This window comes from Vulpes lagopus, chromosome 4 (genome assembly GCF_018345385.1).
Source record: "Vulpes lagopus strain Blue_001 chromosome 4, ASM1834538v1, whole genome shotgun sequence".
Lineage (NCBI taxonomy): Eukaryota > Metazoa > Chordata > Mammalia > Carnivora > Canidae > Vulpes > Vulpes lagopus.
In genome coordinates this window covers 80,400,641-80,425,415 of record NC_054827.1, presented here as the reverse complement: position 1 = coordinate 80,425,415, position 24,775 = coordinate 80,400,641, and the positions used below count along the sequence as shown (strand labels likewise).

General features: G+C 38.5%; 1 long non-coding RNA gene across 1 annotated transcript; it reads right to left on the bottom strand.

Moving 5' to 3' along the window:
• Positions 1-1,758: 1,758 nt before the first annotated feature.
• LOC121489663 lies at positions 1,759-24,462 on the bottom strand. Its single transcript, XR_005987388.1, has 3 exons — positions 23,971-24,462; positions 17,870-18,061; positions 1,759-1,922 (listed from the first exon to the last, which is right to left on the bottom strand). It is a non-coding gene; the product is annotated as an uncharacterized LOC121489663 (long non-coding RNA).
• Positions 24,463-24,775: the final 313 nt, after the last annotated feature.

The following is a 24,775-nucleotide window of genomic DNA, read 5'->3' as shown; positions in this document are numbered from 1 at the left end:
TCAGGGATCAATGGGCAGCATGAAGGGCCCACCTAAAAAGGGTCACAAAGTTGTAGTGGCGCCAACTTTGGTAGTTCCTGGATACTATTAGCAGTCAGCAGTTTAGACATGAAGGAGGTGATCTGGACTGACCCAAAGCATGTCAGGTGGCAAAATATCTTTGCAAAAGAAAGGAGAGAGATGGCAAAGAAAAAAGAAGGAAAGAAAACAGAAATGTGATCCAGTCTAGATAAGAGCGGAAGTATTTAGGACTCAATTTGGCATAAGGGAGAAAAGGAATCATCTAGCTCATGAAGCTAAATATTGAAAAAGTAAGTATCCCTTTAGGAACATGTGATTTCATTTGCTTAACTGAAACCTTGAAACCTAACTCTGTGTCTCAGCTCTGCTTTTCTATCTGTGTGGGCTTCATTCTCTGACAGGTCCTCCCTGAGCAGTAGCCAAAATGATAAGTAGCAGGAACAGGCTTGCCTTTCACCAATTTAGAAACCCCCAGAGACAGTGGATGCCTCTTCCCCAGTAATGCCAACCAAATCTGGATTGACATGTCCACCCCTAAACTAATCATAAAAACTAAAGAAATGGAGTATTAGGATTGGCCAAGCCTGGTCACATGTCCACCCCTGGACTCAGGGGGTAACAGTGCCATCTGATCCATAAACTGAGGTTAAAGTACCAGTGATTCCCTCAAAGGACACTGAGTAGACAAAGAATACAAGTGTGCTACAGAATATAAAACACTGAGGAACCAATGAGGTAAAAGGAAACAGAAGGAAAGTTCAAGTGCTTAAAGATTTCAACAAAATCCAAGTGCATTATTAGGGGAAGGAATAAGGGAATGACAGAAATGGCAGGATGCTGGCTGGACAGCAGGGAAATAATCTCAACAAACACGGGGATGATCTGTGAGTCAATGTAAACCAGTACAAAAGAAGGAAAAACAATAGTAAAATCAGGTACTATAAATCCAAAACTAATATAATTAATAAAACAAGTATTAACAGTAAAGCTTAGGCAATAGCAAATTTAGAAAAGTACTTGTCCATTAAGTGAGCCATCAAACCAATTCTTTCTCTCAATCTATTGGTTGTTTAACTGGGTTGATCAGTTCCTGGAGCCAAAATAAATAGTAAATATAATAAAAAGAGATGCTAAGTATATAGTAAAATATTAAAAATAAAAAGAGAAACATTGTCAAGAGTAAAAATAATGTATATGTATCCTTAAAAGTTTTAGGGAAGGGACTTACTATGGGCCAAAAAAAATAAAAAGTGCTTGGATATGCTCTGTCCTAGCTAAATGCTTTCTATTCATATTAATTTCATATCAATAAGGTATTCAGTTGTGTGGCGACATTGAAGCCTCCACATAATTATGAATCTAACTATTTAGGTACTGTTATTCCCATGTGTTATATGGCTGAGCCCATAACAAATTGAGCATACATCAATTTGTTTTATCTAAGAAGTTAATCATTTTTCACCTATTTTAATGTCTTAAGAGTATCTAATAAAAGTTGCAAAATAAATATGCCATTTGGTTAATACTAGAAGTATCACTCAAGGCAGAGACAGAAATGACTAGATTGCTCATCATTGATGACTACCAATCATCCTACAGGCAAATACAACACACCATCATGTTCAAGAATCTTAGCTAGGAATGCTCTTAACCCATTCTGGAGGAAGTGTTTTTCCCCAAGTACTCACCTTTTTGCCCCACCTTGTCTTCTCATCAGATAGAGAAACTTACCTGGATGCAGGTACAGGGAGAAGCCAGAGGCATGTGTAGATCCTGTCCACCATAGGAAGCTGGCATTCTGCTCTGCTCTTCCATGCTGGAAGTTGTACAGGGGTAGGCCCCCACATGGGAAAGCTTCTGCTGACCTGGGGCTGCCCTTGGATGGATGAGCACATCTCACTCTGCAATACGATAATAGGAATCCTATTATTGGCCATATTCTCCAACATCCGCTTTACTGACAATAAAGGAGACCCCTGGACATTGCATCTATCTTTTGTTTTACCTCTCAAACAATTCCACACTCAGGCAGGGATAAGGTGTTACATGCAAATCCCAAAAAGGTCACATCTACTTTTAAATAAAATGTATTTCTGGAGACCAGAACTTAACGAAGCTTGTTTTAAGACAAAATTCAGTGTGTCACCTATTGCCTTTACTGACTTGGGTATTTAAAAATATGGATAAAACAAAGAGAAATGAAATACAGATCTTAATTATACTGCATGGAAAGGAATCACAGAATTCAAGAACATTATATGAAATATGGCTCTTTCACATAACTCTTTTAGTACTCTCCAAATACATTCAATCTATCCGTATTAGCATCCAAAACTACCTGTTACATAAAGACTTAAGTAACTAGAATAGATTAAAAAAAAAATCTTTACCTTTAATATTACTTTTACTTCTTTCTGAAGAAGGGGAGGGGGGGGACCATTCTCCAGCCTGCTAACTAACATTTATTTCTCCAGTACATCCACCAAACTTCAACTGAACATCTACCTACTAACAGCAAGACACTATGGACACTATGTATACAAACCATCATGATTTCCCCTTCCAAGGAACACACAATAAAACTGGGGAGATGGTACCTGTGTATAAGTACCTAGTATGAGGTAGGATTTGCTAAGCTCAAAACAGATAATAAAAATCACATGGACATTTACAACAAATCATAACCTCTGTCGGAGGAGAAAAGCGTCTCCACAGAGGAGGAAGTAAATTAGGTGGCATTTTCATTGGAGATAACAGAGGAAGGTATAAAAGGAAGAGCAAATGTGTGGAGTTTGGAAAGCACAGGCAAAGAGCTTTTGGGTAGAAATGAGAGATGAAACTGAAAAGGTATTTTGGGGCCATATCTGGAGCGGGGCTTGAATCTCAAAGAAAGTTAAAAATGTTTGGAAAAACTGCTGTGTGGGATGTGCAGTGAGTCAGCAAGAGATGAATAAAAGAAGTGCTGAGCAGAAATGAGGGTTTGGTTAAAGTGAACGAGCACGAATGTGTGGCAGACTCAATCAGCACAGCTTTCTCTAGCAGCACTCTGCAGCCCAGCAAGGAAGCAATTGGAAGTTCAAGGTCAGTGGGGAATTTTAGGGAATAAACAAAGCACTGCTGAGTTGGCTGGCCATGGAAAGCAGGATAGTCAGGAAAGAAATGATGTCATAATGGGGCTAACAGACTAGAGGGAAAAGAGCTGAGGCAGGGTTGTGATGAAAGTGAAGACGGGGTCAGTCTGAGCAACAAATTTAGAATGATCCGCATTAAAGAGCTTTGGTAAGAGGCTGGATACTCGCAACTAGAGATTGTGCACATAGATGATGAGATTCAAGGATGGAGTGGAGGTGAGGATCACTGGTGTCAAGGAAGTAAGAAACTGTGGAGTCACTGGCATGGCAACACAGAAAGTACTGGGGGCCTTAGGATACCATAGCAGCTGCATAGAGGAAGGTGGTATGAGACAGCTATAAAGAGGAGGGATTACTGAATGTCAACAGCCGGGACAATACTCTAGAATTGGTAATGGTGAACAAAGAATGTTGACCCTTTTCTTTGTCTTCTGCATTAGCGATAAAGGAAAGGGAAAGGGGGAAGTCTGTACTGGGGGGAATTTCATGGAAAATAACATCATTAAGGAGAAAGCCAGGTTCACTTATAGAAGAGAGGTAGAAAGAGCAGATGAGGGAAAAAGATAAAAGATAAAATTTTCAGGCCACTTGGTTAGGTATTTGCCTTCGGTTCGGGTCACGATCTCAGGGTCTTTGGATTAAGCCCCAAGTCGGGCTCCCTGCTTAGCAGAAAGCCTGGTTCCCCCTCTATCTTCCCCTGCCCCCATTCGTACATGCTCTCTCTCTCTCTCTCTCTCTCTCTCTCTCTGTGTCTGTCAAATAAATTAATAAATAATTTTTAATCAGAATTTTCATAAATCTAGGGAAGAAATCACAAAGTATAACCATAGGAACTGGTGCCACAAAAAGACTCATTACGGTTATTCACAAATATTCCGATTCACAAAGCAGACATAAATATGGGCTTGCTTTGGCCAATTAAATGTGACCAAGTGACATGTGTACAGACATGTGTCTGGTAGAAATTTTACAAGTTGGTACACAATTCACCACATTCTCCTGACCTCAGGCAATCTAGAGGCATGAATCATAGTGGAGCTCTAGTATGTGGGTCCTTGAAAAGCAGAGCACCTTGCCAATCTATGATACACATGTCACAAGTGAAAAATAAACATTTGTTTATTTGAGCGCCTGAGATATGAGGGATGTTACTACACCCTAACCTGTCCTGAGTGATATGCAACTCAAGTTGCATATGCAACTAGAACCAAGAAGCTTTTTTTTAGAAAGTTCTTGGGATTCTACTTGTAATTCTCATAAAATATATAAAATATATTTATAAATCACAAAATTTTCATCAAAATAGAACTCTGAGAGCTTAGGTAGGAATACTCCAAGATTAGAACACCTAGTGTTCACTGATAATTCAGGACCAGCAGCGGCCCTTAAGACCTGCAGCCTCCTTCTCCAACCCCACTGCTACCCAATCTGTTAGCATCCCTAAGCCAATGCTATAGGCTCCCGAGAGAATGCAGATGAAAAGGTCACTCTTGGGGAAAGACCTGGTCTGAGCTGGAGATGGAGGAGACAGCAGAAGGGAACCATTTGTGCCTGGATAGTGTGCAAGGGAATAGATGAAAGTTAGCAAGACATTGGTACAGAGGCTCCCTAGACATGGAATCTAGAATCTCAGAGCCAGGAAGATAACAAGGACTTGTCTAACCAATATTTAGCAATTTGGCAATCATCGGAAGGCAGAATTTACTGATTGGAGTTTTTTGGAGCTGCTAGGATGGGCCAACTCCAATATTAGATGGGCAATCTGCTGTTTATTTTTGGTTTTGTTCTTATCTTTATTTACTTTTCACAGAATGGGATATATGGTGAGCAGGATTTGGCATGCTCTGGGATGATTTCAGTTACTCCTGCCAACACCTATAGAAAATTCATCAATTCACAATATTCTTATTTTTCTTAAAATAGCCTTAGAGTGATGATACCACATGAAAGATCTTGTCTCCTGAATTAAATATATATATATATAATATATCTTCCTTTGTATTATATATATCTTTATATATATTCACCTTTATATTTTATTTATATATATATATCTTCCTTTGTCTATTTGTAAGCAACTTTCTTAGACCTGTTCCAATTACTAGGTCCATGGTCACTGGTTCTGAGGGCACAGATATTTGGTGAGGTGCCAGTTCCCGCCCACTAAGGGATGATTCCAGCAGGAAGTGGCAGACTCCCAAGCAAGACAGTCTCACTCAGAGCTGTCATTTATGGCTTATAATATATGGTACACTAATGACTTCGTGACACTGTTATTCCTTTTCTTAGCTTCTGAAAGGACACCTGGCTCAACCGAACAACTAGCCTATTTTGTCACACTGTAGGTCATCCCGACCTTTAGAAACAGAATTGAAGAGAGGAGGGAGCACTGTGCAATTGTCACACCATTAGTCCCAGCCCTAGAAACTCGATGTTACTGAAGTTCAGAGATGCAAAAGAGACTGCTGGGAAGGTTGGCTGCCTTCTTAGCTCTGACAAGGATAATTCCAGGGCCTATGGCTTCTAGTAATAAGGTTTCAAATTGGCAGCATTTAGATGTACGTATGTTTTTGACGGTTTTCTTTAGGTTACGCTAAAGGCTCTCAGGAGTTAACACTGTAGGCCACAGAGACTTGTTTGTGTGTTTTAGGGGGATGTGCATCACTGAAGAAAAAAGGAGGTTGATGGAGAAAATTTTGCAAGTGAAGATCCTAAAGGAGCATCACATATCTGTTATTGTTACCATTAGACTATTTTCTAATTATTTAGCATTTTCTTTTTTTTTTTTTAAACTTTTTTTTTCAATTTTTTTTATTTTATTACTTATGATAGTCACAGAGAGAGAGAGGCAGAGACATAGGCAGAGGGAGAAGCAGACTCCATGCACCGGGAGCCCGACGTGGGATTCGATCCCGGGTCTCCAGGATCGCGCCCTGGGCCAAAGGCAGGCGCCAAACCGCTGCGCCACCCAGGGATCCCTTATTTAGCATTTTCAAAGCCAAACACTATACCACAGGGCTTCCTTTGTTGACTTTACAACTTCACTTTTTACAAGTGAGTGAGGTCATGTTAATTATATTATATTGAGTATATCCGCTCCCTTTTCATTTAAGTTCTGGTTAAGCCAGGCATACGGTACCACTTCCATTTAAACAAATTAGATTAATGAAGTTTTGATAACTCAGCCAGTTTTTCTCAGAATAGGCCTAAATCAGACACATGTGCTGGCAGCTCAGAAAGGAGTTTTATTTGGAAATTACAGCTTTGGATAGATAAGATTTTTTTCCAACTCTTACGTAATACATACTTTTGACATACAATCACTTGTTCTATGCGTTTTTGTAATATAAAGCCTGGGCTACGGTTAAGTTCTTCCTAGGCCAAAAATTACAGAACTCTGCACACAGTATGGAATCTTTTCTCTTTTATTATCAGTTCAAGGTACATACCCAGAGGAATTTGGTCATGCGACCTAAGCAGTAATTCTAGCTCTACCACAAAAATAAGGAGGAAAGGGTACCCAGGAGTTCTAGGACATAATTGTGCAGCAGGACACACATGTTCCACTTGCTTCCATGTGGAAACACAACTATGTTGTTTACCTTCCTCCTTGTGATGTATTACAATGAATAGTTACTAAGGAACATTTGAAAATTAAACCCTACATGAATTTGAGGAAGGTGGACAACTTCTGCAGTTGATTCTGGTTCTAGGCTTTCGGAGCCATCAAGATCTGTCAAAATGAAAGAAAATGAAGAAAATAACTCATTTTAAGAGTGAAGAGCCCTGATCCTAGCCTTCAGGAAGACAGCCTGGTAACCAAGAGGCCTGTGAACTGAACTGAACAGCCTCTGCTTACATGCCCATGAGAATGCCCTGGATTATAAAGGGAGAAAAGACTTCATTGCCAGCCAGCCAGGTTCAAGCCACTCCAGCCAAACCTCCTGTATTACTTTCCTATGGCCACTGTAACAAATCACCACAAAAGTAGTGGTTTAAAACAGCACAAATTGATCCTCTTACACTTCTGGAAGTCAGAAGTCCCAAGTAAGTCTTACAGGGCTAAAATCAAGGCAGGGTTAGTTTCTTCCCAGAGCTCTAAAGGAGAATCTTTCCTTGCCTTTCCCAGCCTCTAGAAGCTGTCATTCCTTGTCGCATGACCCCACGTCACATTGCCTTTCCTCTCACTGTTCCCATCATTGCATTCCCTTCTACTTTTGCCCTTCTACCCTCCCCCGTATAAGGAGTCTTGTGGTTATATTTAGGACCCATTTGGCTAATCCAGCATAACCTCCCTATCACAAGATCTTTAACCCCACCATATCTACAAAGCTTCTTTTGCTATTTACAGCAACACACATGGGTTCCAGGGATTCAGATGTCCTTATCAATGGGAGATCATTTTTCAGCCTACCACACCTCCCATGTGGCTTCTCCGACATCTGGTGCCTGAGGACACTGCACCCTCTCTTACCCACTACCTCTCCCAGTGACAGCCCTGCTGAAGTGATGTCTGCCTGCATCAACACACTGGTTGTTACTTCAAATAATCCCCCACTGCCACCTCCACATATACACAATGCTCTAGGGTACTCGTAAACTAAAAACGCAAGAGACTGGAACATTTAACAGAGTGGTAGAAAAGAAGCTATTCCCTTATGCTTGGCAAGGAGCAGGAAACACAAAACACAACAAGCTTAAGACCTCTCAGCAGGGACAACAGTGAAAGAGCTCACCAATGTTGTCGAGAAAGTAAATTTCAATCCCCTTGAATCTCAAAAATGATGTCCAATGATGAGGGTGAGTGTGACCAGTAGTGACGATATTTTTTTTTTAATTTTTATTTATTTATGATAGTCACAGAGAGAGAGAGAGAGAGAGAGAGAGGCAGAGACACAGGCAGAGGGAGAAGCAGGCTCCATGCACCGGAAGCCCGACGTGGGATTCGATCCCGGATCTCCAGGATCGCGCCCTGGGCCAAAGGCAGGCGCCAAACCGCTGCGCCACCCAGGGATCCCATAGTGACGATATTTTAAGAGAAACATCCTCATATGCATTCTCATGTCCTGGATCTCCATAGTCTGTTAGTTTGTGATCGATTTAAATACTTGCAAATTATTTAACTGGAATAATGCATATACTCCAGAGGGAGGAAAATAATCCCATTCATTCATTCATTCATTTCCTTTTCTGGTTATAGAAAAATTAAACCATTTAATGCCCGCCCAGACCAGCTTGTGGCATTGTATCTAATCCCTTTCTGGCCAGGATAGCAGCACCTGTCCCTTACCTTTGAGAGGTATAAATCTGAAGCATGAGTGAGCTACCATTCCAATAACATCAGATCCTTTAAAAGCTCAACACTCAAGAAAGATGTGGAAAAGTTTATGTTTGAGGACAATACACAGCACAGGCATCTTACAGTAAATTTTATTAGGTTTTTAAAGAGAATTATAGATGATAATGGATCTGTGGAATAATGGATAGTCCCAGAGGAACCACAAAGCCGTGATGCACATGAAGGGCTCCAGTAATGCTATAAACAGTCAAGTGTAGGCCCAGCAGTTTATGAATAGCCAATGTACTCAAAGAAATTCAGTTTCATATTAAAGTTGATATAATCTACTGGTATTTAATTCTCAGTAATGATTTTTATTGATTTCCATATTTTAGTAATGCAAGCAAATAAATGCCTTAGAACCTCAGACGCTACTATAAAAAGTATTTTTATTCTTATAACAGGGCTATTGTGATAGCTTTTCATTCATTCCCTCATTCGTTTATTCATTCGACAAATCTTAGTGTCTCATCTCATGATTGATATTGTGGGGACATAAATAATGATAATCATTTAATCATCTGTAGTTTTACAATTTACGTGGCACTTTGCCAGATGCTATTCCATTCCATAGCCCTAAAATAGGTATTTTTTTCATCACTTCATGGATGGAGAAACAAAAAGCTTATACAGCCAACTATCTTCCCAAAGGTCACACAGTCTTAAGGAATTGGCAGAGTTATAAGTTAATCCCAATTCTTCTGCCTCCAGAACCACCAAACTATGTCATATGATTTGCTCTCTGCCTTCTGAAATATTATCATCCTCAAGAGGTCTCATACATAAATAATCACAATACAAGGTAAGAAGTTGTCTATACCATAAAATCAAGAATCAGTATTTTCTCAGGCTTGTGGCAAACTCATAAATCACATTTACTGGAGAATTACCCCTTCTCTATGCCTCTCCTCAAACCAAAAGCTAACAACCTTTTCAACTTTCATCTTAAGTTTTATCTCTCGATTAACAGCCATTTTCCACAATGGAGCACGGCTTTTAATGAGTTCACAAAACTTATTGCCTATATTACAACAAAGAAAGAACAGTGAAGCCTCGCTGAGGTCTAGATATTCGGCCGTGCATGACTCACCTCCCCATGAGAAAATTCACTACTGCACTCCCACTTGGCAGCATTCAAGATTTGGATTGCACCCCAGCAGTGTTAAAAATGCCTTTTGAATTGTACCTTTGTGGGCTTTTGTGAGTGATCAAAACTCAAATGATAAGTCCATGAGTGGTTAGGTTCTATAGTGGACAGAAAGTACTAAGGAAGTTGAGAGAAAAGAGAAATCCCAGCTGATGGAGAGTAACTGAGCTGGCCTCATGTAGTGGAAAGCCATAGGGGTGAGCACCATTGTCTAAGTCGGCCCTTGGTGGGACTGCAGACAGGATTTTAAGAGGAGGAAATGCCATGAGCTAAGGTGCCAACACAGGGACAAGTTGGGGCTGTTGAGGATTCACTAAACAGTCATGGGAGAGTAAAGTAGAAGATGAAAGAAAGAGCAGTATTATATACTGTATGAGCTGGTAATAAAGTTACTGAAAGTTTAAGACCAGAGTGATGACATTTTCTTTAGAAATGTACTCAGAGAAGTACATTTGGCAGAAATGCAAAATGAATTTAAACACCTACCTGAGAGCCTTCCCAACCTTCCCCTTTCTTCCTAACAAATATAGGGACTAAAAATAACAGATATTCACTTACCTGGTTACATGTGCACTAGGGCAGAAGAAAGTAGCCCAGTCCTGGCTAATAAGATGTGTAGAGAAGTCTTCCAAGAGTTATCTGGGAAAGATTTTTCTCCCTTGATAAGACACGTGGGGAGGAATTCGCCCCATCTCTTCCAGTCAATTAAATGTCCTTGTGTGAGGACCTGAGGCTTGGAGCTGTTGCAGCCAGATTGTGACCAGGGTATAGTCAAGGAAGTCACAGAACACCAATTCAGAGCCTTGACATTGCTGAACTATGAAAGCAATCCTGGAGCCTCCTACTCAGGATCTTCTTGTTATGGGAGGAAAATTAAATCCCTATCATTTAATCTATGTTTAGTTTGTTTTTCTATTAGCTTTAGTCAAAAGCAGCCTGATACAGAGGCACAATGAAAGAGGCTCAGGAAAGGTAATGATTAGCTTGATGGCGTCAATGGATTTGGAAGTAATAGGATGTGTATGAGGTAAAATAAAAACTCATGGACTGGGATGCCTGGGTGGCTCAGTGGTTGAGTGTCAAGAAGGGCATAGCATTTCCTTTAAGAGAACCAAACTTGAAAAACATTAATTAGGGGCAGCTGGGTGGTTCAGTGGTTGAGCGTCTGCTTTCCACCCTGGGATCCTGGGGTCAAGTCCCCCGCATCAGGCTCCCTGCAGGGAACCTGCTTCTCCTTTTACCTATGTCTCTGCCTCTATCTGTGTCTCTCATGAATAAATAAATAAATAAATCTTTTTAAAAATCTCATGGACTGATTGGTAACACTATATAAATTCTCTCATAGTAAAACTAGGAATCCTCAACCCATAACAAATGAGTTTCATTTTTTAAACTTGACAGATAAAGTAAGTGTAAATGTATAGATGTTAAGTGGGTGGCAACATAGAATATGATCATTACAAAGAAACCTGAAATCTGATTGGCTGTATCATGCCTATCTGAATTTTTTTAAATCCGAAATTAGAGTACAAGGCCAGAAGTCTACATCAGAAAGCCAGAGAAGAATGAGTCAGGGTTCACCCAGCACTATCTGAGGAGAGGGTTTTGAACCTGGAGGGGGGCAAATCTAGTGAGACTTGAAAGATGTTGACCTCACCCAGCAATTGACATCCTTCCGGCATTGTTTGGGGATGGAGGAAACGGTCTTCTACTATGATATGCCAAATCAGTTTTCCCAAATTCCAACAAATTAAATGTAGAGCATAAGAGAAACAAAGTGAATGAAACTTAGCCCAAACTCTTTGGACTGGTTACTATGGAATGGTGACTTAAATAACAAATAGGGAATAGTGGAAGGGGAGAAAATGAATTAAAAAGTTAAATTTGGTTTGAGCCACAACAAGTTTTAGGGGCAAGCAAGGATACAATGTATAGATCTCTGGAAAGTGACTGGAAATGCAGGCCTGAGCTTATGAGAAAATGCTCATTAAAGACAGACCAACTTTACTCGAGGCTATGAAGTCATTCAAATTGCCAAAAGTACAAGACAGAAAGCCGGGGCAGGTGATAATGCCCATATTTGTTGAATATCTACCTTGTGTTGGGCACAATATTATTAATTACACAAGTTATCATGGGACGCCTGGGTGGCTCAGTGGTTGAGCGTCTGCCTCTGGCTCAGGGTGTGGTCCCAGGGCCTGGGACAGAGTCCCACACCAGGCTCCCTGCGGGGAGTCTGCTTCTTCCCCTGCCTACATCTCTGTCTCTCTCTGTATTTCTCATGAATAAATAAGCAAAAATCTTAAAACAAAAAAGAATTACATATTATCAAATTTAACCTCCCAATACCACTATAAAGAAAAAATCACAAAAGTCATTTATAGGAGAGCATATGCAGGTTCAGAGAACTTATACATCATTCCCAAGGTACAAGGTGTAGCAAAACCAGGCTTCCAATGCCAGTAAAAAAAGCAGAAGGCTTTATACCTTGCTCTTTCAAATGTACATGTTAAAGCACTTAGCTGTTAAACTGCCAAGATGCTCATTCTTATTTCAATTTATATCATTACAAAATATAAGACCCAAAGCATAAACACAAACTTTGTATAAGTAGTGTAGAGAAAGTATTATTCTCCGAATTTTACATTTGGGGAAACACAGAAGGTCATATATAAAATCACTCCGTGAACCCTGAACCTAATAGTAACATTTGATAAATGTTATTGACTCCTTACATATGTGGGGAACGGAAGCTACTGAAAGCCCAGGTACTCTCAACAAATTTGCAATACATTTGTAGAGATTATATAAATATATATATGTGAAAACTAAGAGTACAATACCAAATAGTACAGGATTAACTTTCAAAGTCACACATTCACATTCTTTAAAATAATCATCTTCCCAACAAATCAGTCTTCCTTTTAAATTTTCTCTATAAATAAGTCACCAAAGATCAAAATGTGTAATAATAAACTTCTGTAAGCAAGTATACTCAAATTTGTATTATTTTTCATGTAGTATATTCATAGCAATAGTTGAATATATGGGTAAAATCACAAAGGTTTCATGAAGTATTTGCTTATGCCCACGCCATGTTTACTTACCTAATCATCCTTATTTACTCTTATTCTATCACCACTAGGTCATCGACTCAACATGTCAGGGGATGCACCTGGAGTATACTAGATATCATGTGAGGCTCTGGATATAGGAAAATGAGTACAGCATTCTTCTTACTTCCACCAGGCTCACAATACTACTTGTACTTGTAAGAACACAAGCTAGACAGTTACCAAATTACTCACTAGAAACATACTCCATTAGTTTACAGTAAAACACGCATTTACACTAAATAAATTTCAACATGCTAAAAGAAAAAACAAGGAATTTATTTAATCCAAGGATTAAATTTCAGACTTCTGATTGGAACCAATATTAATGAGATGCTAAATGAAAGTATCCCCATTGCAGAAAATTAGAATCCTTTAGTATATTTCCCACCAGACTAAGATAAAAAAAAATACATACAAAAATAAAAACCTTGCCATCTTTATATAATATTTTGAATTAGTTCTTAATAAACATAATGGTGTATTTTCAAATTGAAATACATACACTTAACAACCTCTAGGGATCAAACACAAGCATTCAAATGTGTACAAATGTGGAACTAGAAAATCTTAAAAAGAGAAATTAGAAGAATTGAACATATTCTTTAGCTATGATAAAGAAGGCAATCTGCAATTTGCAATCACATGGGTGGACCTTGAGGGCATTATGCTAAGTCAAATAAGTTAGACAAAGACAAATACTATATGATACTATTTACATGTAGAATCCAGAAAAAATCAAACTCATAGAAACAGAGAGTAAAATGGTGGCTATTAGGGCCTGAGGGGTGAGGAAAATGGGGAGAAGTTGTTAAGAGGGTACAAACTTCCAGTTATAAGACGTATAAGTTACAAAAACCCAACGCACGGCATGATTGTAGTTAACAATACTGTATTATATACTTGAAAATTGCTAAGAGAGTAGATCATAAATGTTCTTGCCACAAAAAAGAAATGGTAATTATGTGACGTGATGGAGATGTTAGCTCATGTTTCAATATGGTGCCAATCATTTCATAATATCTAAGTATATCAAATCAGCATGTTGTACACCTTAAACTTAAACAATGTTATGTGTGAATTAAATCTCAACAAAGCTGAGGAAAAAAGAAGAAGAAAATAGTTTATCAAACAAAAAATTTAGAGGCATCAATAATGTCAGTGATAACAAAAGAGCAGTTTCTATGAATATAATCATCATACAAATATTAAAAAATATAGCTAAGCACCTTCAAGTTACTGATAAATACTCTAGAGATATTTCACATCAAATGTGGTCCCCATCTTTATAATCAAAGAAAACCTTGCCTTAAATTCTAATAGAAGTGTCCATGTAGTAACAGGAAAACAGTGTTCCACCATTAACTCATGCTACACTTGAGAATTGGTTTTAGAATGATTTTTAAGTTTCTTTTGAAGAAGGAAAACCCATGAGGCCTCTAATATATGTGTTTGAAACATTCACACAGTAAAATAACATGATGAATATCCCTTCCTCTTCCCTGTGTTCTCTCCTCTCCTTTTTCATTAGACTGAATGCCTTGAACATCTTTGATATTGGTTGAATCTGTTCAAAATAGGAATAAAGAAATCTGATGGAAATTAATTACACTAAATTGTTAGGAAAGGACAACAGCAGAAAAAAATATGTTCAACGTATGGAAATGAATTACTTAAGGTGGAGCGCAAGGAAACAGTGGGAAACATCTCTGTCCAGACACGTTCAGGGTACCCCCTAAATAATACCCACATATGGAATCACCTTTTATGCCAATAAACAAGAACTACCCTCCTCCAAAAATATAAAAGGTTGAAAAATGAATAGCTGTTTCTATCCCATCACATTCAGAGAAAACCAGACAGAAAAATTGAATCAAAATGATTATGACTGCCATAGTTCTTAGAATTCCTAGAATAGTCCCAATAATAAATATTCTTCCCATTGTTGTAAAAAAAAAAAAAAGTAATAATGCCAAAGAAACGTCAGTATGTTGGCCAGTTTCCCAGACTACATTTATACCTTGAAGAGACAAAAAAAAAAAAATTATCTGTATCTTAGGTATTCCACTTGGGGCTTTAAAAAAAAATTCTCACCATATGTGAGCCCTACAGTAGAAATTACAGTTCAGAAAATCAGTGAAAGATTCAGCCAATCACACTGTGATCTTCCATTTTATTCATGATGGTCATACAGCCTGACCATGGACCAGTAGTCCCAGAATTTCACTTGAAGAGCACTATAAAAAAATGTGAATCTCAGATCCTGACTAGGTCTGTCTTGAATTATTATGGTGAATTATGGTGAATATATTTTAAATTAGTAAAGCTCAACACTGAATGAAGAATCATAAACCAAGGACCTAAACAAAAAAGTCTTGTACAGCCAGAATACATCCAGTAGAGTATCCTGACACTTGAGACTTGTGCCCATTTTAACCTTCAGTGATGGCCTAATAGAAAGGATAAATAGACAAATTGATAACCGGAAAACATTATAAGAAATTTGAAAGAATTTGTTCCTGAAACAAAAGAGAGAGAGGTGGTGGAGGAAGTTCAGGAAACAAATAAACAAACAAAACCAGATTTCTCTCCAGAGAAAATTAAGATCAGCCCATCAGCAGGAAAATGATTGTGCACTGAAGGTAATCCAAAGAGATGGAAAGGTAGAAAGCAATGCACTAAGTGGTGGAATAGATGAACTTCATATAGTAACAAATCCTATACCGAATTATTTCCCTTCTACCACTCATTCGACTATTTACTGCTTAAAGAATGCTCAGTATCATTTCAAGTTGTATTTCTCACCTCTTGTTTATTCTACACTTTTAAAGGTGGAAGGTAGAAAGAGGGATAGGAGAAAAAGAGTATCAGAAATAAAATTTCATTAGATTCTCACCTTATAAAAGTCAAGTGAAAAGACAAGTGTAAGTTATATATCTATGATGCAACGTAACCACTAGGAAAGTAAAATGTTCAATCAGTTATTTCATCTGTGTAGTATGAAATTCAGGTAAAAAGTATGAATTTCCTCCACAACACATGGATGCAGGAAACAACTGTGTGTGCATGTGTGTGTGTGTATGAGAGAGAGAGAGAGAGAGAGAGAGAGAGAGAATGTGTGCATGTACACAAGCGAGTGCAAGCACACACAAATTAATCTGGCTCTGCCTATACCTGCTAAAGTGGAAGGAAAGTTCAAACTGAATCATGTTTTAGGAACACTCTGTAGGGATATATAAGAGTATAGTCCAGAAAATTTGAGAAAAGGCCATCAGTCTTCAATGCATTATATTGACCAGGCCCATATCATTTATTCCAAGGCAATTTCCAAAGCTTGGCCACAGAGGCCTTCCTCCATGACCCCTCAAGACTGCAGAACCTAAGCATCCACTTACCACTGCCTGAGAGGCCCTCTCTCCTCACAGAACACTACATGGCAGGATGGTCTAGGTTTGTAGTCTCACACATCACCCACATATGACCCTTCTCTCTATTCTGTGGAAGACCCTACTAGGACCTAGAAAATCTGCTATTCTCCTTTTAAACTCAGCTCAAAACATCACCTTCTAACCCTCTCTTCTCTAGGGCATTAGTGGATGTAAAAAAACAAAAGAAAACTGAGTAAGAGAGAGCCAGTAAGGATATCTAAGATCTTTAGAAATACTATGCTAGATTCTTCTTTCAGGAGTGGAGAAAGGAATATCATTTTTTTTTTTGTCTTGGAAAACTGCAATAGGATAAATTTAAAAACAAGGGGGGAAAGCTCAAGTCTATTTATGTATTAGCTTGAAACACACAAAATTGCCATTGTCTTAGTTCAAGATGTCTAAATATCAGCAAGTTCATGTGATTCAGCCAAATATTTTTATCTTAATAACTTATAATATTTGCTTGACTAGTTTTCATTAAGTGAATTTTTTAAAGCAGACTCCATGTCCAGAGCAGAGCCCAACACAGGGCTTAAACTCATGACCCTGAGATCAAGACCTGAGCTGAGATCAAGAGTCAGATAGATGCTTAACTGACTGAGGCACCCAAGCCTCCCTAAATAAACTTTTTTTAAATTAATACGTTATTTGAAGGTCAAACTCTGCCTAAACATAAAAATATGCAAGTGACTTACCAATCTTTCTCAAGAAGCCATTATTATCTAGGACAATTCTTATAGACATTTCAGGATAATACTGCCTAGTGTGTTGATCTTACCAGTATATAATAGGCGACTCAGGCTATCAGCTTATGTTGTTACATTGGTCCAGCAGATGAAGAAAATTGATGGATGGATGGATGGATGGATGGAAGGAAGGAAGGAAGGAAGGAAGGAAGGAGAGAAAGAAAGAAAGAAAGAAAGAAAGAAAGAAAGAAAGAAAGAAAGAAAGAAAGAAAGAGCAAGCCCAAGCATCTGAATAAAGTTCAGTTTTAATTTTTCTCCCAAATCATCTGAACCTCAGAAAGTGATTTTTAAAATATTTTCTAAATGAAAAGGGTTTAGTACATTTCCACTCTCTGTGATAACATCAGAGTAATTAATGCCATGACAACAAGAAAAAGGCTGAAAGGAATAAATAAAAAGAGAAGTTAATTTTTCTATTTGTTGCTGATACAAGATGCTTCAGTTTCTCTTGAAAATTAAATTATTTTCAATAATCTTTTAAATCTTCTATTTGCTTCACAAAGAAAACCTCAATTCAGTTCCAATCATCTCAAACGACTGATAATTTCCCACCCAGTTAACAGTTTTAAGCTCTCTGGAGCAGAGAGCAGGAGTGTCCTTTCTGTTCAGCAAAGGAATGAAGAATCAGAGGAAGGAGCCCCTGAACACTCAGGCTGGGCAGCCCTTTGCTGGTGGTCTGCAAATGGGCAGATTGGTATTTATTCAGATTCAAACTGAATTCATTCCAGAACTCTTCCACCAGAATACCAACTAGACCCTGACAGATATTTTAGCATTCTTTTACCAAAGGCTTGCAGGGTGTCCCAAAGCAGCAAAGGATCCAAATCTTTGAGGTCATGAACGTCTACTTATGTAGACTTTTCACAGTACCAGAGGAGGCAAGGTCCCTCTATCTCAGCCTCTGAAAGAGGTTCCAAGAAGACACTCTCCCTCCCTTTCTCTCACCTTCTCCCAAGCGTCTTCAGGTCCTTTCAGCTGTCTTCTCTTCAGTCCCTCTCAAAAAAGAACAAACCACTCTTCCCCCACTGAGTCCTGGGTCCGGTCCATCTTCTGCTTTGCAAACTCTGCTGTCTTAGGCTTCATTAGGAATTCAGAGAGGTCTGCTGTCTCTGTTTAAGCTTCCTCCAAGTCCGTGGTCTATGCAAAAGGTGGGTAGTTCAAGGTCAGTGAGGATACTTTTCACCAGTAATGTTGCAATTCACTTTCCTGCCAAATACTTTAAGGTTTACACCCCTAATCACAGAAAGGTTCATCTTCTTCCAAAGACTTGGGCAAGGCCCTGTCTAATCTTCATGAGAAATGTGTACATCAACTATTAACATGACTTTGGCCCCTATTCCTTGTGAAATAGTACCTCTAACCCTGTGATATTAAAAGCTCACAGCTTTCCTGGCCTGGTTTTTATTACAAAGGGTCCCTATATTAATTGAAAATGCTTCTGCCCGAGTCATTCAAGATGAATCTTGCAGGTTTAAAGAGTATCACTCTGATACTCTAGTTTCTCTCCTGACAACAGATGTGATATTTATCTGATGCAGATCTAGCTGACCTCTGGAAATCAAGCCCAACTAAATTCCATTTAGGAAAAAGCCCTTTTTACAAAACCAGGGGCTGGTTTATATGACCCAGGCAATTTCTTCCATATCTATATCCCCTGCTGCTGTAACTAAGATACCATACTTATTCATAGTCATTCTAAGTATCTAAAGAAAGGCACATTTATTGATCCAAAAGATCATTAATCTTGATCAAGATCAACAAGCTTTTTTCTATGACAGTTCAGATAGTAAATACAGTCCCTAACACAACTACTCAACTCCACCATTTATAGCTTTAAAGCAGCCATAGATAATACACAAATGAATAGGCGTAGCTGTGTTCCGATAAAATTTTATTTACAAAAATAGTCAGTGGGTCAGATTTAGCTTACATGCAATAATTTGACAAGCTCTTTTCTAGATTATTATTCCAAATTTTAGATTTTAATTTTTACAAGATTTATTTATTTATTGGGGGGAGGGAGAGAGAGTACAAGTGGGGAGGAGGGAAGAGAGAGACTCTTTAAGCAGACTCCCCGCTGAGGGTGGAGCTAATGTGGGACTTGATCCCAGGACCCTGAGATTATGACCTGAGCCAAAATCAAGAGCTGGCTGCTCGACCAACTGAGCCACCAGGGACCCCTCCAAATTAGAGATTTTAAAACAAACTTTAGGTTTACACTGATTCAGGAGATTATCAAAAATACACGAACATATCACAAACCATCTCTCCCTTGCTGTCCTGCTTACCGCTCCCTTGCAGTGTATTCAATAAAATTATATTTTTTTAAAAAAAGTATATGAAGGTATCTATGAGGATAGATCTATTTACACACAAAATATAAATTTAAAAATAGGGATCCCTGGGTGGCGCAGCGGTTTGGCGCCTGCCTTTGGCCCAGGGCGCGATCCTGGAGACCCGGGATCGAATCCCATATCGGGCTCCTGGTGCATGGAGCCTGCTTCTCCCTCTGCCTGTGTCTCTGCCTCTCTCTCTCTCTCTCTCTCTGTGTGTGTGTGTGTGTGTGTGACTATCATAAATAAATAAAAATTTTAAAAAAAGGAACTTAAAAAATAAATAAATAAAAATAAAAATAGCCAGAGAATTTTAAAATTCAAGACATGAAGAAAACCAAGGATATGTAGTTAATGTACCTTATTTTACAGATGACAAAAATGTGTGACAGGCTTTAGTAAAGAACTAGGTCCACTGACTCCCAATTTAAAATTATCATAATCTTGGGGCACCTGGGTGACTCAGTGGTTGAGCATCTGCCTTTGGCTCAGGTCATGAATCCAAGATCCTGGATCAAGTCCCACATCAGGCTCCCTGCAGGGAGCCTGCTTCTCCCTCTGCCTGTGTCTCTGCCTCTCTCTCTGTGTGTGTGTGTGTGTGTGTGTCTCATGAATAAACAAAATCTTTAAAAAATTATCACAATATAAGAAATTTATCACAAAACTGAAAGCAAAACATAATAAGCACATGAGTAACTCTAGGGATATAAACACTATCAGTTATATCATAAAGGTAGTATCTACAGAGTTAGATGGCATTCCAGCCACTGCTCCAATTCCTTAGTAATTTTAAGTCCCCATCCTAACACACACACACACACACACACACACACACACACACACACATCATATACAACATTATTGTGGGTTTCCAAAATCCAGCCCATGCCAGCATAGGCATAAAAATTCAACTGCAATATACCTTGACACTGACCAGCAAGAGTTATTTCCACCGTTAAAAATAATAATAATAAAGCACACCAAGAAGCCATAAATAATAATACTTAGAATTAGGTCAGTGGAAACTTAAACACAATATAAAATATTAACAGTGGTAGGTCTTTTAATAATGTATATTTTGCTTTTTGTAATTCTCTTTTGTATTTTTCTAATATTTTTCCAATTTGCATGCACTAGTTTTATAATCTGAAAAAAGATCCTCAAAGGAACTGACACAGGACATGTTATGCAATACAAAATAACTCCTTGAAAGAATGATTTATCATATGCAACTCTGTATCACTAGATCCTAGCAAAATCTATATATTAGACATTCAACAGATGTATATGTGGCAGGTAGCTTGAGAACATTCTCAGTTAAACAGGTAACATTAGCGAAGGTATTTACATACTAAAAATTCTAACAAAGTCATTCTCATCTTTATTTGTAATATCCATTATTAGCATGCAGAACTATTTGGTTTTATTACAATCTAAAGTTATGCTTCACAGCTGTGTTTTTGTAGCTGTGAAAATTTAGTCCTCCGATTACATCTTAGCTGTTTACATTTTAGCTGTGAAATAGGATTTTGTTTTTAGCTAGCTAGCAAAAGAACTTTTGTAACATCAGTTTCAAAAATTGTCAAATCAGAAATAAGAACTTTAAATATATCAAAATGTACCTTGCTTTCTCTCATGTGATAATAACTGCCATGTAATAATTAGTGAAGTTGAACACTTAAATTACTTTATCATTTTTCTCCCATGGAAGTGTCTGTTATGTTCTGAATAAAGAAAATACCCAATCTAAGGAAAATGTCATGGGGTCACTGCTGCATCTTCATTGATAAAGTACACAGAAAATTATCTGTTCTGACACAAAGTTCATATATAGGAACATAAAGAAATATTTTGCTAAAAAACAAACTCATGTGTAGTTTAATGTGGGCACCAAAATCAATGGGCAAATCAAGATTGAACTTGCTTAAGAGAGCTATTTTGAGAGTCTAGGATAGTGATACTCAGAGAGGTCCCTGGACCATCATGTTTAGATGGGAGCTGTTTAGAAATGTTGAATCTTGGGCTTACACCAGAGCTCTTGATTCACAATCTGCATTTTAATACCTTAGAGCATTCTTGTTCACATGGAATTTGAGAAGCACTAGTCCATTGCTATTTTCAGCAAAAATTTTGGACATAATATGCAAATTATAGAATCGTAGACAATAATGACACTTGTTGGTCACAAATATTCCAGAATACTTGTATTCAGATTGTACCATTCTTACTGTAGTCACTTTTGGAAGCTAGATATTTACTTCCCTGACCCTCCATCCATGACACTATACTCAGAAAGTTCCTTATGGACTTGTTAAGACTTACAAAATCAGTGGTATTACCTTACAGTTTCACCTCCTTTCATACCAAAAGCAGCTTTTCACGCTGATTTTATTCACAAAACTAAGCCAAATAACACTGGACTCTTTCTGAAATCAAATCCATTTTCAAACATAAATATTTGTGCTCTTTGGGAATGATTTTTTAAAATTGGGCTACACGCTCTGAAAACCTGAGGATGGAATAAAAAAACTGTTGAGATGATGGTGGCAAATTACAATAATGTACAGCAAGTGACTCCTTTAAAAAGAACAACTATCACTTATGTGTACCCATTAAGTACATTTTTATTTCAACTGGAGACCCCACTAAAGATTTAACTACTTAAAAGGGCAACCTGGTGAAGATCTTGCTGTAGCTCCTTTAGCAAGAAGATACCATGAGGTCTTCCAATTTGTCTTTGGAAGAAGGAATTTTTATAAAGGAAGGGAAGTGTTTCTAGACTGTGGAGGTAAATATACATTTGTGTCTTTGTGGTCTGGATCTTTCTATTAACAAACAAGCTTCATTGTCAGAAAAAGGAGAGGAATTGATCCTTTGGGGTAAGGAAAAGGGAAGACTGCTAGACCCCTGTGGATGAATCTCCAGGGGTTGAATGTGGACAGTGGATACCACCTAGCACGTCCTTGGATAGTACACAAACCCAAAGGATGGTCACTGAGACGCATGTCCTGTGGAAATGCTCATCAGAGAAGCATCCTGACCTGGAAATCTATGTAGCACCATGTGGTACCCGGAAGCAATGCCACAATGGCCCCAACAAGAGTTCTCCTGGGCCCAGAGCAGCCATGGGCCTTTTCTGTGGGACCTCCGAAAACTCATAGGATTCTTAAATATTTCTGAATAGGGGAAGGGATACTCCTAGGTTATAACATAGATATTTATGTCTATCATAAAGATAAGATTCAAGCCAGTTCTGATTCATTCAGAAATATAAAACAAAAAAGATAGCGCCTGCAGCCCAAGTATTGTAGAATAAATTGTACCTTGCCATTATTTTCTGGCCATACCTATTAAATACGTTGAATAAAGACTCTCACTGGCAACAGCTGCCAAGATGGTCAATTTTGTGGCTAGCCACTGCAGAAGTCAGTAATGTGGGGGTATGGAGTAAAGTAGCATGATCTATGGTGTGGGATACAAAGGGCCAGGTAAGGGACATCCATTCAGTCTTTTACCTGTGTTCATGAAGCTTCTTCTCTCATTCTCTCTCTCTCTCTCTCAGCTTCTTCTATAGTACAGACACTGCACTAGGCAGAAAGCATGTGAAGTAAATAACTGGTTTTTCTGGAGTTCATACTATTGAAGAGAAAGTGATATGCACTCTAATATGGGCTATCAAAGGAGGAAACAAAACAAAGTGGCTACATTTATAGGTTTTGGGGTCAGGCATATCTGTCTGAAAGTTTACTATGCAAGTGATATTGGACAAGTTACCTAAAGCTTCTGAATCACATTCTCTTCATCAATAATAATAATTGCAGGACTTAAGCATTCAGTAGATCTTTATAAATATATTAGTGGAGTGATATATTAATTCTATCTATAGGATCACAAAAAGCTTCATCAAGAAATACATTTTTACTCCATCCCGCAGGATAAGTGCAATTCGCCAGATAAAAAGTGGGGGAACAGCATTCTAGGCAGAAAGGACAATATGGATTAAGTCATGAAGAAGCTTAGAACAAATCTCCCCAAATTCTGCCACTTTGGCATGTGAAATATTTTGAGCTGAAGGTAATCAAGACCAAGCGGGCAAAAGAGAAAATTTGCCCTCCCCTAACTTCCTAGAATTTAAATTGGGAGTCTTTTTCAGAATGAGAGTTTCTACCAGAGATAAATTTTATCTGAGTGACCCATCTGTATGGCAAGGCAAACATCTAATTACCAGTCACCAGCTCCTCTTACTGCCCTGTGAGCTGTCCTCCTCTCCTTGGAATGTATGTGGGCTTCCTGTATATACAAAATTAGATTTGATTTTCTCCTGTTAATCTGTCTCATGTCAATCTAATTCTTAGACCAGCCAAAGAACCTCTGAAAGGTAAAGAAAAACTCTCCCTTCCCAACAAGCCACAGGAGAATTAAAGCACATGGTCCATGCAGGGATTAAGAAGGGTTTAAATACAATCATAATAAAAGGCCTGGGAAAAGGAGGCTGAAATGATGATGAAAATGTAAAACAGGGCTGTGATGTGGCTGGCCACATAACCTCTTAGCAATGAGAAATCAGTAAATGTTTTAATACAAAGAGCAGAATCAGATACATATTTTAGAAAGATAGGTGTGGTGCTTTGCAGAGATTAGAGGAGGAAAAGTCAGTAGTGTAGGGCATCTAGGATAGAAAATATCTGATGAAAATCAAATAGATAGGGGCACCTGGGTTCTTCGGTTAGTTGAGTGGCTGCTTCTTGGTTTCAGCTCAGATCTTGATCTCCAGTCGTGAGATCCAGCTCCGCACTCAGTGAAGAGTCTCCTTAAGATTCTCTCCTTCTGCCCTTCTCCCTACTTGCGTGCGCACGCTCTCTCTCTCTCTCTAAAAATAAATAAATAAAATCTTTAAAAAAAAGAAGAAAGAAAATCAAATGAGTATACCAGGAAACCCTTGGGAATTGTTATGTGGGAGATAGGGAGATGGGCAACAATGTACATGACTTTCTCTCTCCTTCTACACACGTACACACCCAGAAACATGTATATTTATATGTTGGTCATATAACCTCTGTGCCTCATTCTCCCCTTTCATTAAAGGAGGATATAATAAAATGTCATAAGGATCATATAGGTTGATACGTAAAAAAATGTCTGGCACATAGTAAGGATTATATAAACATGGTTATCGCACTTTTTCCTATCACATCAATTCTTTCCCTTTTTCCCTGGTTTAATCACTGCCCCTTTCCCACTGTCAACCACGTTCTTTCTTTCTTTTTTTTTTTTTTTTTTTAAGATTTTCTTTATTTGAGAGAGAGAACACAGCAGGGGGGAGAAAGAGGCAAACTCTACATGGAGCAGAGAGCCCAATGTGGGACTCAATCCCAGGACTCTGGGATCACGCCCCCAGCTGCAGGCAGATGCTTAACTGACTGAACCACCCAGGTGCCCCTGTCAACCATTTTTATGTCACCAAAGATCCAGCTGCAAATTCTCAGGCCTAAAATGTTCAAGGAGTTCCACAACTTTG